Source organism: Bacillus rossius, chromosome 1 (genome assembly GCF_032445375.1).
Source record: "Bacillus rossius redtenbacheri isolate Brsri chromosome 1, Brsri_v3, whole genome shotgun sequence".
In the NCBI taxonomy this organism is placed as follows: domain Eukaryota; kingdom Metazoa; phylum Arthropoda; class Insecta; order Phasmatodea; family Bacillidae; genus Bacillus; species Bacillus rossius.
In genome coordinates, this window is record NC_086330.1 from 284,137,642 (window position 1) to 284,154,205 (window position 16,564).

General features: G+C 35.2%; 1 protein-coding gene across 7 annotated transcripts in view; it reads left to right on the plus strand.

Moving 5' to 3' along the window:
* The first annotated feature begins 5,049 nt into the window (after positions 1-5,049).
* Positions 5,050-16,564, plus strand: part of LOC134527671 (serine/arginine repetitive matrix protein 2-like) — a 195,767-nt gene continuing 184,252 nt past the window's right edge. For 5 of the 7 annotated variants that reach the window (XR_010074244.1, XM_063360557.1, XM_063360558.1 and 2 more), the window contains exon 1: positions 5,089-5,399. The gene's annotated coding sequence lies outside the window, so the exon portion shown is untranslated. Of the gene's footprint in view, positions 5,400-16,564 lie in introns of all 7 variants that reach the window. The other 2 variants (XM_063360555.1, XM_063360556.1) reach the window with 2 other exon arrangements.

Sequence of the window (16,564 nt, forward strand, 5' to 3'; positions counted from 1 at the left end):
CGTACGTTCAACCAATGTGGTGGGTCGATCGGCCCCAGCGTGCTTCCCTAGACTTGTGGCTGTATCTTAAGGGTGGTATTATCTGCTAGTAGACAATGGTGGCACTCCCTGTTCAGCATAAGGTGGCTGGTGCCTAACTACAGATATAATACACGCACAGGAACTGAAAACGTGTGGTACACGTATTTATTAACGGACATATTTTGGTACACGATATTGCACGACACTACTCTTAGTTGATAATTTGGACATAATTGATACACAATATTACATGACACTACTCTTGATTAATTATGATTGTCTCTCCCTAAGGCAGTTCGTTAGAGGGGGGAGTTAGTTGGTTGTCCTGGAGTCGGCCAGGTCCGTAAAGTGACTGACCTTAAGGCAGCCCTGTGGCCCATGGCCTTAAGGCAGGAATTACGACGGCCGGGTTAAGCCCTGCACCATAAAAACCGACCCGGGGTCGCATGGGGAATTGACGTTACAAAGTATTTGGTTCATGACATATTTACCAGAGTGAAGAATCGGTGAGTTACTAAATTGAAGGTTCCCCACAGAACGAACACCCGAACATATCCACCCCGGGCCGCGAGCTGATCTGGACTGAACAGTTCCGCCGCGTGCCAAACCACGAGTGAAGAAAAGAAATTACCGTTATTCTGTTTTTAGTTGAAAACTTACTTGTTAATTAAACATGACCCTTGTTTGAATATTAATGCTGATATTAAATGTATTATGAAATATTGATTAAAGCTTTAGTTTAAGAAATTGAAGAAATATTATTTATAAAGATGAGTCTCAACTTAAAGACTACTGACTAGTTGGTAAAAACCACTGGTTATGTTTATGTTTGTGGGTGTTTTTCTGGATATTGCTTCAGCACCTTGTTTCTTACTTAAATTAAGGCTCTAGGCCGCGATGAGAATTAAGGGCGTTCATTATAAACACTGTGCCCGGAGGGAGCTAACACTCGTGCTCTATGATGCACATTTCTTATCACGTGTTAATTTAAGGGGATGGATTGATGAGCTTACTGCGTGAATAATTATCGGTTGTTTGCATCAGGTGCAGTTCCATGACAAAATTTATACACTGGGAGTACTTGCGTATCTACTCCGTGTTTGACCCGGGTTGAGTTTGTGAGGGGTGCGTTTCACCAGCGGGAGCCAATAATGGCGGGTTGAGGCTGGGCTTAATGGCCTCCAGTCGGTACGACGTCAAATCAATGTCAATAAATTGTAAATTTGAAATGACAATATTCCACAAATAAATCAAATTTTTTAATTTTATGCTTTTAAAAGCCCGCCTTAACCTGTTTGAAATTATAGAAGATTTTCTCGCACGGTGGTTGGCCGGTTATTGCACGCTCGGCTCAGGCGGAACGTGACAATGAGCCATGCTTTTTCGTGCGTGCAGCCGACATTCATTGATTTATAAGACGTTATCACGTCAAAAAAGTATAAGGACAGTTTTAGTATATATTTACCTGATCTACAATTTTAGCCTCGTAAAACTAACTGTTTGGCCAAAAAAATCCAAAATACCCATTTTTTGTGACCTTTGATGTTGAATAACATTTTTTGAACCCACAGGATCAATGGGGACTTTTCAGGATTTCGTTAGAATGGTATCCCATTCGTGCCTGTAAATTATCAGCTTGTCGTGAATTAATGCAAGGGTACCCCTATTTTTTGGGCTAATTTGACCGGGCTATTACTTGCACTTTTAGACTGTAGGCGGCATTGTGTGGTCTAAGCTAGAAAGACTTGTGGCTAATTCCATATTACATAAGGCCTGGCCTATGTCTCGTGGTTACGCTGACAAAGGGATTACGTAATATATGGAAGTTTGTCCCGAAGGAACAAAGATTAATTAGTTATGCAGCTGTTTGTTTGCATCCAGGCTGGTTGGGACCAGCCACAGTGCCGATGAAAAAAGACTGATAATAATTTACACTATTTCAGATACTTCCGATCTACAAAGACGTTAATGACTCCTTGTTTGCGAACACATCTGGCATTTGCACATGGTAAGAAGGAACTGGATGTAATTTTGAATAATGACAAGCTACTAGAGGTATAATTCCCGTGCAAATGTAAAGGGAGCAGTATGGAATATAGGCCATGTTTGTGAACTTAATCGGATATTGAATATTTATTATTAATTTATTAATGAATAAAAATAAATAAGGGATGTCTTATAATAAGTCTGTTGTTATTTTAGCATCTGAAAACACTTAACAAATGTTAGTTACATAGAGCGACTATCGTCTTGTAGGTGGCGGTGCTCGTTAGCTATGTTGCATTCTCTTGAATGACAACATTCGTTCAGGTTCAGATCACACACTTTCTGACACGCCCTAGAAGAGACAACATTGGGAAATAATGGCTTGCACGAGCCGTGGAGGCACCCACAGGTGTCATCAGGACATTGATGCACATTAAGGTGTATGGCCATGATTCAGACCTATTAATTACAGGTTTTGGGCAGGACACTTTGAACATTGCCATTCGGGCGACTAAGGTGCGGATGTTGACAGTTCTCGTCCATTAATTTACTATAAGATAGCAGAATATTTCGGCTCCTGTGACGATGAAGCTGAGAAAACGTTGCCATCACCTGCGGTCTCGTGATCGAGACCCGGGGCGGTCCTAGTGGTTTTTAGTGGCTCTTAAGGAAATCTCCGGCGAGCGCCAGGTTAATTCGAGGATTGACCGAGGTGGTCATGGGTTTTTGCCCCTGCGTGTTCCACTAGGATCGGCAGCTGTTGATTGTGGAAGGGAGTCCCTGCTTTTAATACGCACTGGCCCTAAACAGTGTAGAGGACTGTTTCCTAACTGTGCAGGGGGCATCTACGAAATAAAGAAAACTGTATTTAGGTGCTGGTTTTTAATCCCGAATCTCACAAAGTGTAGATGGGCACAAGTTACACAATTACACTTGACTAATAATACGCTGACACGACACACACTCGCACTGAATAATTAATTATGTGTTACGTTGCGGCACTTGCAAATAAGATCCCTTAATGGGTTTGAGGGTCGTCGAAGAGTTTGAGTGGGTTAACGGCCACTCCCATGATGAACTGGAACTAGCTTCGTGCCCGGGCTCACCTGCGTGATTCGCGGGCCTACGAAGGTAATATTAAGAGACAAGTCTTTAAGTTTGTAGTCGGCAGGCGTCTGCTCGACGAATTATATTAAGTTCTGTTCGCGGGAGTCGGCCCGGACCGTAAAGTGACTGCGTCGCGAACCGTTGTTGCGCGACGAGCAAAAATTAACGCGGCCGGGTTAAGCCCTGCACCGGAATAGGGCACAGGGGCACGCGGGGAGAGGAAAAAGAGGTTTTAATGAATTATGATATTTACCAGTATGAAGAATCAGGAGCACAAAAGTTGAAGTCTCCCCGCGGGATCACACATCCGCCCCGGCCCGTGAGTAAAACTCTACTGCCGCTTTGTCCCGGCTTGGGAGGGGAGGAAGCGTCATGAAGCACCGAACTTTCTAATGTGCCGTTATTCCAAATTTATAATTATAATTAGACATTATTATTTCTAGAACCCTCGTAACTTAATGACATCTGTTTGAATTAGTTGGCGGAAGGCCTATAATAATAATACATAATAAAATTGAGATTAATAATATTTGAAAATCAAAAGTCAAGCTGGAGACTGTCTGTCACTTGTTGAAAACTCCAGTGGCTATTTGCAGGTGAAAACAGGGAGGTTAATTAGGTTGATTTATGCTGTGGTTAATTATTGGCGTAAGGCCGCAAGGGATGTTCCGAACGTTTATTAATTGGGGTTTCCCACTGGTAAAACCGCTGCACCCCTACGACGCACTTTCACTCTTAAGGGTTGTTTTGATAATTAAAAATCACTTAATTACTCACAGTAATTAATGAAGCATAAGAACTGTTTGGTGGTGTTGGCATATGGGCGTAGTCTGTTTAATCACTCACCGACGTCGACGGCTTGCTAGACTCACGTGATCTGGGCTAGGGTTGCGTTCCGTTAGCAGGGTTTAATACTGGCGGGTGGAGGCCGGGCTTTATGGCCTTCGGACGGACGACGACAACGTCTATTGCCCAAGTTCTTTACGGTGAAGCCTAGGACACCCTCATGTTCAAGCAATAATTATATAATATGTGATCAAATGCGCAAATGCTGCGCATTAGGAATGAATAAATTTACATGTACTTATATAATCAGTTGTGTGAGAATGGCTGCTTTACTGAGAATGATGATTCTATTTGAACTTACTATGGATGTTGCTGGATATTGCTGTGCGGTGTGAAAAAATGCATAAATGATTTCCACCATGGGTGGTTATTTAGGACATCCACATAATCCGTAGGCCGGTTATAGGTCATGTGTATACATAGATGCAGACAATATTACGATTCACAATGTCGGGTGATTGCTTGCAATTGATTGGTAATAGTCAGTCTCTGTGATTGCCTCCTGGAAGTACTTATTTTAGTACAAAGCATAGTGCTACACAGCCTTCTATCAATCGACTATGCGGGTTGCAATGTTCTAGCAAGTGTTCGGCTCACCGCACAGCCTTGCACTTAATATATGTGCGTGATGGGATTCCGAAAGAGCATAAAATGTCTGTGCGACAAGATGGAGTAATGGTAGGTATCAGTCAACGAAAACACAATCGAGTATAATCTTTACAGATGGAAGTTATTTTTTTTCTTTTAATTTTAATTCTTAGATTTGTTTTCAAGAAAATTCACCAACATACTACGGCTATGTTCCCGTTATTAATGTGTTTGTTTCCTAAAGTTTAAATTAAATTATCAATTAATGTTTCTGCTTGCATATTTAATAAGTAGTTTTTTCTTTTACCTAATTAAATTAAATTATTTTTAGCCACGGGTTTATAATGCAATAGTTAGTCCAACATAAGAACTTCACATGACATTAAACGAATAGTCGCAGTAAATAATTAATATTTTAAAGGTTTTAAATGATACATTTTTTTTTCCTTAAGCCTCTTTTCTTCTTACGAGTTATATATAATTCAAATTTATTTCAAAAGTAAAATTCTGTTTTACTTTGGTTGTCGGAGTGACGTTGTTAATGGCGTTGTGTTCTTATTTTGATGATAAGGTGGCACAAAATCTTTATAGAGTTCAACGTTTATTTAATTGGTAGGAATCATAATTTAATGTTAGTTTGTACGCTGTTTTAATCTTCATAATACGATTTACCATTCTTCGGTAGTTAGTCATTTATTATGTAACGTAGTGCACGTTCAAGTGATAATTTAGCCGAGTAGTGAATCGACGTTTATTGGATGTTAACTCGTGTTCTCATGAAATATAAGTATGAAGGAACGTTTTTTGTTATTTGAGTGAAAATTGAAGTCTTCGGATGCATATATACTGAGGTAAACACTGTATGGCCAAACAATTCATGTTTTGTAGTAGCCCGTGTTCTATAATACATATTTTTTCGTAGCCGGCAATGTTATTGCTGTCTTATTTTTTATTTTTACTGATAACTTTGCAATGATGTCCCTGTGTTACGATTAGTACAAATAATTGTATTATGTGTATGAATTTATCTAATATACACATTAGTGGCACAATTTAGGCTACATAACAAATGAAAAGTTTGCTGTGGTAGGATTTATCTACAATGTAAACCATTTCAGTTATTTATGCATGTAAAATCCATAGGTTATAGGTTTGTCAAAAAATAAAATGGTATCTGAAAATTTTGTGAGCTGCCAATGTTTCTCAACCATCCTGTTTCAATATTTTGGTAAATGTCTACTTTAGTGGCGCTACAATTAAAATACTAACCACTCTAATTAGGATTTTTTTCAGTTCCTTGTTTTATTTGTAATGATTCTGTCGAAGTGCAGTCAGAACTTTTCAAGAACTTCACATGTAGGCTAGTTGCCCATTTTATGTTTGACTGTGTGGTAACTCGGCTGCTATTGTTTCTTATTCATTGTGGAAGCGGCAAATGAAATAGTGAAATATTCCAGGAGATCAGTCTCCATTTATGTTACATTGTTGAACTGGCATAATGGGTTGTTTGAATTAAGTGATGTGTAAAAATTTTTGTAAGTATGTACTACGTGTGTGGAAAAATAGTGGTGTTAAATTTTTTGTGGTTTAATAGCATAGCTGAGACTGTTTTTAACGAGAGATGTTTCTGATTCTGTGTCACCACCCTGCTGTTAACTTGATATTAGCTGCAACATGATGCTGTTGTTCTCCAGAGATCCTTAAGATTATAGCGTATTTAAGGCTGTATTCAAAAAGACAGAGCTGTTTATGTCAGTATGTTAACAGCCAGGGCCAAGACTGTTTTCTACCATTACCTATTTGTTTTCCATTTGAAGTAGATTTTTTTTCTTCCAATTTTGTTAATATTCTTAGATATTTACTTGAAATGGAAAACAAATTAGGCTAGAAAATAGTCTTGATACTTTTTAGCATTAGCAATGCATTTTGAGAAAACCATGAGTATAGGTGTGTTTTTACCAAATTACATAGTGATTTCGGTAAATATGTACAGTCGCGGTAGATGCAAAAAAAAATGCTAAAAATCTGAAAATACTTTTATTCTGTGCCCTTTCACTTCCTCTTTTCAAATGAACCGGCGGAGGTAAGAAATTCCAAATACTTAGGAGATATCGAATTTTTAAATTTCATCATATGTAGAGTCGCGGTAGATGCCAAAAAAAATGCTAAAAATCTGAAAATACTTTTATTCTGTGCTCTTTCACTTCCTCTTTTCAAATCAACCGGCGAAGGTAATAAATTCCAAATACTTTAGGAGATATCGAATTTTTTAATTTTCATCACAATACCTGCGTAGTATGCGGCGATCACCATTGTTTCTTGTCATAGATAATAAGGTTTCTTGTTTACGAGTATCATATTTCTTATTGGACAATTTTGTCACGTGACTGTTCCGTGATTGGCCAGTATTCAAATGAACCAATAGGTGATTATTTATTCCGTGATTGGTCAGTATTCAAATGAACCAATACGTGATTATTTATTCATTTATTGTTCAATACGATGTTTAATTAATCGGTCAACTTCTGCCGTGAACGACTACATCATTTCCTTATAGTGGCAAAGGAAATGTACCCGCCTCGAACTTAAATGAGTTTTTAACGTTTCTAATTTTAAAGTATTATTTTTTTATTTGGATATTGTTGCGCAAGTAATAAGTAAAAAAAAATTACGTGAGTTGTTAATGTTCATCATTTGTCCGGGTTTTGTTAGGTCAGGTCAGTTACATTATAAATAATTTAAAACTAAAGAACCATTAAATTAAATTCACATTATTTTTAATGTCCACTTAGTTTGAAAGTATTTATAATGTAACTGACCTGACCTAATCGACCATTTTATTTATTACGCATTCACTAACACACGTCAAAATAAAAAATGGCCACGTTCGAAGGGTTAAACGGGCGTTGTATTGCTAAATTAAATTCGATATCTCATAAAGTATTTGGTTTTTCTTATCTCCGCCGGTTGATTTGAAAAGAGGAAGTGAAATAGCATAGAATAAAAGTATTTTCGGATTGTTAGCATTTTTTTCCGCATGAATACGCAGGTATTGTGATGAAAATTAAAAACTTCAATATCTCCGAAAGTAGTTGGAATTTCTTATCTCCGCCGGTTGATTTGAAAAGAGGAAGTGAAAGAGCACAGAATAAAAGTGTTTTCGGATTTTTAGCAATTTTTTTGGCATCTACCGCGACTGTACATATTTACCGTGATTTCATATGTGTGTAACATTGTCTTCCACATTTCCTGACTTCAAAATCCTTCAAACATTGGCTTAATAAAATTAAATATGAATTTTTCACTGTGAGTCACAAACATTATCCTATGCTTGATCATGATAATATGGTTTGCAAAATTTGTGTACTGAAAAAATGATAATTGTGAAGTAGAAACCAAAGTTACTGTAAATACTGCATCACACATGTAACAAAAAAGTATAAAAATATCTATAACAATAGAAATATATGAAAAACAATTTGCAATCCTATATTTATAGCTAGTTACACATAAAGATGATAATCCAAAAATACAGTTATTATAAGGGGAAACCTTTTTTTTTATGATATAAATTAAACTGTCACACACGTAACAAATATTGTTAGGTACGTGTGTGATTTTATGTGTGTGACACCAGAACAATTTATTTTATGTCATTTTCATAACACTTTGATGTACTTTTAAATGTCAAGTTGGCAGTTGATATGCAGAGTATTAAAAAAATAAAACAGTATATACAATTTTTACACATTTATAATTGTTAGCCTTAACAATAATACTCCTATTATTTAAATTACAGGTGGTTCTAATTATGTTTTCGGTAAATATGTAGAGTAGCGGTATTTGCGAAAAAAAAATGCTAAAAATCTTAAATTACTTTTATTAAATGCTCTTTCACTTCCTCTTTTCATTAAAACCGGCGGAGATAAGAAATTCCAAATACTTTAGGAGATATGAAATTTTTTAATTTTGCAAAACTATACCTGTGCAATCATTCGACCGTCGCAATTTTTGTTATTTTGCCGTGTGTTCGTGAATGCGTAATTAATTAAAATGGTCGATTAGGTCAGGTCAGTTACATTATTAATACTTTTAAACTAAGCGGACATTATAAATAATGTGAATTAATTTTAATGGCTGTTTAGTTTTAAAATATTTATAATGTAACTGACCTGACCAAACAAACCGGGACAAAGGATGAACATTAGGAACTAAAATGGTCGATTAGGTCAGGTCAGGTCAGTTACATTATAAATACTTTCAAACTAAGCGGACATTAAAAATAATGTGATTTAATTAAAATGGTTGTTTAGTTTTGAAGTATTTATAATGTAACTGACCTGACCAAACAAACCGGGACAAAGGAAGAACAGTAGAAACTCATGTAATTGTTTTTTTACTTATTACTTGCTCTACAATAAATGAATAAATAATTACGTATTGGTTCATGTGAATACTGGCCAATCACGGAACTGTCACGTGACAAAATTCTCCAATAAAAAAATAGATACTCGTATACAATTAACAATTCTGAGTGCCGCATGAATACACAGGTATTGTGATGAAAATTAAAAAATTCGATATCTCCTAAAGTATTTGGAATTTCTTATCAGAAGAATCACATAAAGTGCCTATGACTAGTGCAGAAAGAATCAGAAAGTTCAGAAAAAAGTGGAAGATGACATAACCTACAAAGCAAGTGAGAGTAAAAGAGCGTAAACCATAAGAAAATCAAGAATTGCAAGCATGTCATCAGCTGAGAAGAAGCGTTACCGGGCTGCAGCTGCAGAAAGAAAAAGTTTGAGCAGAGAAAGACAACGTAAAAATATATTGACCGGAAGTTCAGCGAATAGTAGCCATGGCAACTGTGAAACACCTCTATTCAAACGTAAGCCTTTCAAAACTCCCACAGTCATTAGGGAAAGCTGTGAGGAGATGTTTGTGAACATTACCACATTCTCCATCAAAAAAAGTAGCAGTTGTGTCTGGACTTGCCAACCGTATGGGTTTAAAGTTACAAACTAAAATGGAATGTACTCTTACACCTGCTCATACTAATTCTTGAGTGAAGAAACAAGTGACTGATTTCTTCACAAGACCTGACATTGTGTATACTATGCCGGGAATGAAAGATGAAATTGTAATTCGGGAAAATGGCAAGAAAGAACGTTTCAGAAAATTGTATTTAACTATGTATCTTAGGGAAGCTTATGCTATTTTCAGAAAGGAACATGAAGACGAGACAATGATATCATTTTCAACATTTTGTTCATTAAGGCAAAACAATGTATTGCTTTTGAAGGACACTCCAGCTGACCAGTGCAAATGCAAGCATCATGAAAACTTCAGGCTACAACTTAAAGGGTTAAAAATTGAATATGATGGTTCCTTTTGAGATAAAATAATTTGCAACTCTTGACACTTCAATGGCTCCATGTTGGAATGGATTATGTAGTGATTGTTATGATGGTAAGAAGCTGTCAATTAGGTTTGAAGACATTGATAAATCAGTCCAGGTTTCATGGAGATATTGGGAAAAAAATTATAATGGCCTCTTAGTAAAGTCAGTGAAAGTGGGTTGTGCTGGTGAACTAATAGAGGAAATTTTGGAAGTTCTGCCTAGGTTTCGAGAACATGTCAAAATCAAGCGCATACAAAGTGAAGCGTTTGAAAATAAGAAAACTTGTAGAGTTGTACAAGTTGATTTTGCAATGGCATATTCGTGTGAGTACCAAAATGAAATTCAGTCTGCTTTATGGTCACATGAAAGTGTGCAGCTATTCACTGCTGCTTTATTCGAGGGAAACAAATGTACAAAAACTTTCCTGATCTGCTCTGACACCAAAGATAAAGGAAAAGATACTGTGTATTGCTTCTTAAATGAGCTGTACGACTTAATTTTTGCAACTCCAAACACAATTAATGAATTTGAAGAGATTATATTTAGTGATGGGCCATCATCTGAGTTTAAAAATAAATTTATGGTAAAGTTACTAACAGATTTAACATATAAAATAAGTTTGCCAAAAACTTTACATGGTAATATTTTGGTACTAGCCATGGAAAAGGAGTTGTGGATGGAGTCTGAGGAAGAGCTAAATCGCTAGTAAGGCAAAAATCCATGAGTAAAGCTGAAAATTTTGTAATACAGAGTTCTTCAGAATTTGCCAATACTGCTTCTCAACTTATGCCTTCAACAACAGTGCTTCATATTAGCCAAAGTGAGATAGACAGTTTAATCAAAACCGTCACACCATGGTCAGCAGTCTGTGCAGTTCACGGTATCCAGAAGATTCATGTTAAAAGTGATGTTGATGGTAAAGTTTCCTTTTTCCATTCAAACTCAGATAAGCATCCTAGTTTTGTTGTAAATAATGACATTCATGACGTGAATGATGGAATGTTAAGCTTAAATAAAGGAGATTGGTGTAAAGTAATTTACGATAACAATTTTTTCCCAGGCGAAGTACTGAACATCTCTCATTCTGAGATTCAAGTTAGTGTAATGATTTCTTCAGGAAACTACTGGACGTGGCCTTCGAAACCAGTGGCCAATGTGAAGAAGAGTTTGGCTCCACCAGAAGTAACTGGCTCATGAGGACAATTTAAATTTATTGATTTTTGAAGTACTGTACCATATGTATTAATATTGTGAAATGCTTATGATAGGTTATTTGTATGTTTTCTGTTTGTTAAGTAGTAGGCCTATATATATGTTTAGTATTTTTAATAAATAAATTGTTCTAGGAACTGTTCCAGGTAAATAAGTATGAGAGAGCCTGCATATGTTTACTATCAAATGTTAAAACATTTCATAAACATTCTAAATGAATATAGGATTCATCTTTGAGTATTTGGTTTTAATAAGGGAATTAATTTTTACTGAGTGACTTTGGTCACATACGTAACAGATGTTCATCACACATGTAACATCAATACATGAGTTTATTGTGAAAGTACTAGGAAAGCAATGTGTTTCATGTTATAGTGTATATTAGTCCATATAGTGGACTATATCACTATAATTTTTATTTTTATTTTATGCAATAAGATTCACAGTAAAAATGTAACTTTCATAATAGTGTAAGATATTTCAAAATCTCTGTCACACATGTAACAAAAAAGTAAAATCCTTTAAAAAATACTTAGAAATTTATTTAATCTGTTAAGCATCAAGTTTTATTAACAAATGTCTGAAGTGGCCATAAATCATCTTTTGAACATGAAAGCAACAATCTTAAATGTAAAAAGTTCAGATCAAACACACAAAATTTCCTCCAAAAGTCACAACGTAACACTGGTTTGGTCCATTTGCAATAATTTTACACCGACCCTTTACCTGAAAATACTATTTTTCACATGAGGCTTTACTGTATTCATCGGTACCGGGACTCGAGCATGGGGATGGCCGAGTTACTGCACAGGTGAACATAAAATGGTTTATGACATATGAAGTTCTTGAAAATATTTAAATGTGCCTTGACAGAATGATTAGAATAAAACAAGGAATAAATCCTTTTTCAGGTGTTTCTGTTAATTTTATGAGTGGCACCCCTACAGTAGTTAACTACCAATATTTATTTTAATTAGATGTTTCATTCTTTGTTTTAAATCTGAATTCTGGATGTTTCTACTTCTACCTTTTTGTAGTTTATAATTTAAATGAAAGATAAAACTCATCTTGACGGAGTGCCCTCCATGTTTGCTCCGCTCATGCTCCAGTGAGCAGATTTGTTGGGCAGGGGGGTTACAGATGATATTAAGCTTTGGCTCCACTAGCCATGTGGGGTCAGTATATTACATTATTATGCTGAAGGTTTTTTAGGACAATTTAATGCATGTTCCACTATAATATGGGTCATTCCATGTCAAGTGATCCCAAAAAAAAAGTTGCTTGACCATTTTATGATCAAATGATTTTCTGTTTGTTGATTCCTACATAATTAGAGAGTCCAAAATTTTTATTTTTATTTTTTTCTGAATTTGGTGAATTCCAATGGCAGCCATTTTGTTTTACAAAACATGCTGATTTTTGCATTTGTAAGGGATTGCGTTAACTAGTATTACTCGAAACTGGTGAACCCTAGATTGATGAAACATAAACCAGTTTATTCAGGAAGATTAAGGAAAATTGTATCCCAAATAGCAAAAATCAACATTGAAGTTTGGCTTTAAAAATTAAAAATTTTCAATTTTTGAAGGCACATCATTCGTAAAAGTAATCTATTATCCATATTACTCTTGTGGGAATGTGTAGCTACCTGAATGCACTGTATTCAAATAGTATTTCCAATCCTGAGATTTGCTTTTTTTTTTAAAGATTTACGATGAATGCCGGCTGCAAACACAAAAAAGTGTCCCGTTACGCACATTGTTCTGTTACGCTGTGTCCCATTATGCTCATTGTTCCGTTACGCTGTGTTCCGTTATGCTGTCGGTGAGTGCAGTAATAATAGGTAATGTTACAATTGACTAAAAAATTATGGTGATTCATATAATTGATGATCAATATTTGATTACAGTTTATTTATATGAAAACTTTTTCATAATTATATTTAAACTTTTTAGCTAAACGCCAGTTTTTAAAATTAATTACAAGTCATCTACACATGAACTGTTTTGTCGACTGTTTATAAAGTGAAGTGAAAAGTTAATGTGGTGTTCATTGCTTATTACAACAACAATTTCGGCAATAAAGGTTAATTATTCTTGCAATAAAAAAATCTGATTACTAGTATAGTTTCAAGTATTTATTCTTTTATTCTTAAAATAATAAAATAAAAATGATTCAATTTTATTCATATAAGTATGCAATCATTTCATCAATTTTTTGTTATGACGTCACGTTAAACTATCGTCTGTGAACCGACTTTACAAACAACCAATTTTTTTGAAGTGAAACTTATTTGCTGAGGGGACAACAATTTTCGAGTGTTATGAAGATTCCAATTGCATAAGAGAAAAAACCTAAGTATGTAGTGAGGGAACCAGGAGAGGAAACTTAAGGGAGTGTTTGGGCAGAGGGCAACACAGCGGGGTTGGAGCTTTTGTTGTGACCACGCCACGGGCCATATTCACAAAAAAATATTGTTCTTCCATGTATGTATTATTATTTTAATTACTTGTGGATCATTATTGTTTAACAGTGTTATGTGAGTATTGCTTTAGCAGTGGAACTAAATATTTTTGCTGGTATAATGCTTTTCATGCTTTAGATTGACATGTGATGTGTAATTATGTGTCTCAAGTTATTATTTGATAAACTAAATTACATGTATTATAGTTGCAAGCTCGTGAGGTGTAAATATTTCTTGATCAAGTGTAGCTGTGGGTTACTGTGGCTCAAAAAAGTAGCATTGAGCTAGGTCGTATGCCATGCGGTCACTTTCACATGCCAGATACTTACCTCAAACTCCACACATCCATATGGATGTTAAGTTGCATAAACTATCCAATTATCAGCAAGTTTCAAGTTTAAGAATTATTTAAAATCAAATTTAATTGTAATTTGCTTAAGTTAGTTTTAAATGTGCGAAAAAAAATTAAGTACATTTTTTTTAATTTAAAGAATCTACAATCTATTATTTGTGTGGCCAAATGTTATTTTGTTTTAGATCATACCCGCATCCTTACTATTTTCAGTTATTATCTTTTGTGTTCTATAAAAAATTTATCTCTAAACATAATAAGCAAGAAGTTTCACTTCTGTTGCGCGTGGTCTCCACACACACTTTTTTTAAGGCCTTTTTAAACCTTTGTTTGTTTTAAAACCCGTGTTATACTTTGTTTTCTTCTGAACTTTTATCAGAAGATTTAAAAACTTAACAGCTTTTTTTTAAAAAAAAAAAAAACTTTTTGTTTTGTCCACCATATTGCACTGAATAACTACTCCGACTATGGAGTCAATGTGAAAATAACTGCACTCAGTGTGCACCAGGTGATTGCAAGTGGCTATTGGAACACAGTATACAACTGCTCTTGGAACCAGTGCAGTCCTCTTGGCATACACAACACCGAGTCAGTGGGTACTGAGTGTGGCCTAATGCAGTAATTGGCAGTAATTCTGCAGTTTTTCTGTTTAGTTTTGATAATTTATTTTAGTAATCTTTCATATTGTTATGCATACATTTTATAAAACTGTCTTCATTAATAATTATTCATTTTATATGTTGGATAGGCTCAAAACTTTAGCTTTAATGTATGTATTTGCCATTTTTTTTATAGTTAAATGTTTGATTTGGTTTCTAGAACAATTTAAATTATATTTCTACTGTGCAGTAATTTTATAATATCCTGAAAGCAAAAGGCAGTGATGCAGCCAGGAAATAATGCAGGACTGCGCAGTAATGTAGTAGAATGTTCGCTGGATGCTATTTCAGCAGGTAAACCAGGTTGAACCCACACCCTGATGCAATGTGTCGCTCCAGAAACTCAACCGGAAAAAAAATCAGTGATTTATTTCACTTCAAGAAATGTTTTCTTGGCATAAGAATATTAAAGTTAGTCAACACAATTATAAATAAAATAAAATAAAGCAATTGAAGATAGCAATATCAGTTTTATTTCGTTAAGAAAATTATTAATAAAACAAACTCCTCAGCTTTATTACATTAGTATAGATGTGTGTGTTTTGGCATGCACATACATACTCCTAAGTTCTATTACACAAAACGTGACAGTTGCATCATATTCAACGGTTGTCAGAATATATAAATTTTTCGGCATGCCTACAAGTCGAGAAAGTAACAATACTGGAGAACTGGATACAAAAGTCACAAATTATTAATTTCCAGCAATATGTTGATAACTTTGATTTTATAGTCTCACGCTAAATATAAATATTTGAAAACTTTCTTCTCCATTCATGTGTAAATTTTCTCTGAAAAGAATTTATCTTTCTAACATAAGAATTTGTTCGTTCCTGGGCATAGTAGATCTATTTGGTATTACGTTTGCTCACATTTAACCCTTTGAACTCTCATGTCAACCTGATTTGCCATCTTTACATTCCCATTCTGATTCTTTGTAGTGAGTTGCTTTCTAATCCCTTGAATCACATTGTGTAGAATAATGTTGCATTATCAAGGAGTTGGAGAGCCGGACTGGAAAAGGATTGGGTGTCAGGATTTAAATAATGCAAATCTGGATGAAATAGAAGTTAAAGGGTTAATTTTGGTTATTGTATCAAAATATAAGTTAAATAATTTTATTATGAACAAATTACATCAAATTTGAACCAATCTCCTTGGCTACTAATGCACAAATCTCAACATTGATTTCATGATTGGAAGCATTTCTGGAAGGCTTCTTTTGGAAAGGCCTTCAGCCGCTCCTTCATGGCCCTCTCAATGTCGAGAATGGTGTTGAAACATTTTCCTTTTAGCACAGTTTTTATTTTTAGGACAAGCCAGAGGTTAAATGTTGCTAAATCTAGATACTAAGCAGATATGGACAGACAGGAACTTTTTGTTCAGGCAAAAATTCTCTGATCTGAAGTGAGGTGTGGCACAGTGTGTTTTCGTGATGTAGGAAGTTATTGGCCCATTTTTTTAGTCTCTTTCTCCCTACATTGTTCCATAAACATTGTATTACGCTCTTTTAATATTCTGAGTTCCCCTTAGAATGACCTGGATTTTCAACTTCGTCTGAGGTGCCTTCTTAGGGTGAGGAGAGTCACTCTTTTCCATTGGGAACTCCTAATTTTCATCTCAGGATCATAGCCATACACCCAACTTTCATCTCCAGTTATAATTTTGGCCATGAAGTCAGGTCTGCATCAAGACAATCTTTCAATTCCTTACAAACAGACACACAATTTTCTTTCTGATAGTCAAAAGTCTGGGAACAAATTTTGCCCACACTCATCTCATTTACAAATTATCGGTAAAAATGCTTTGCACAGATCCGTACGAGGTGTTCAGTTCTTCTGTAAGCTCTCGAATAGTTAGTCTGTTTGAACAAACCAATTTTACCACGTTTTACACATTTTATACTGTTTTTGAGCTCGAACATCCCG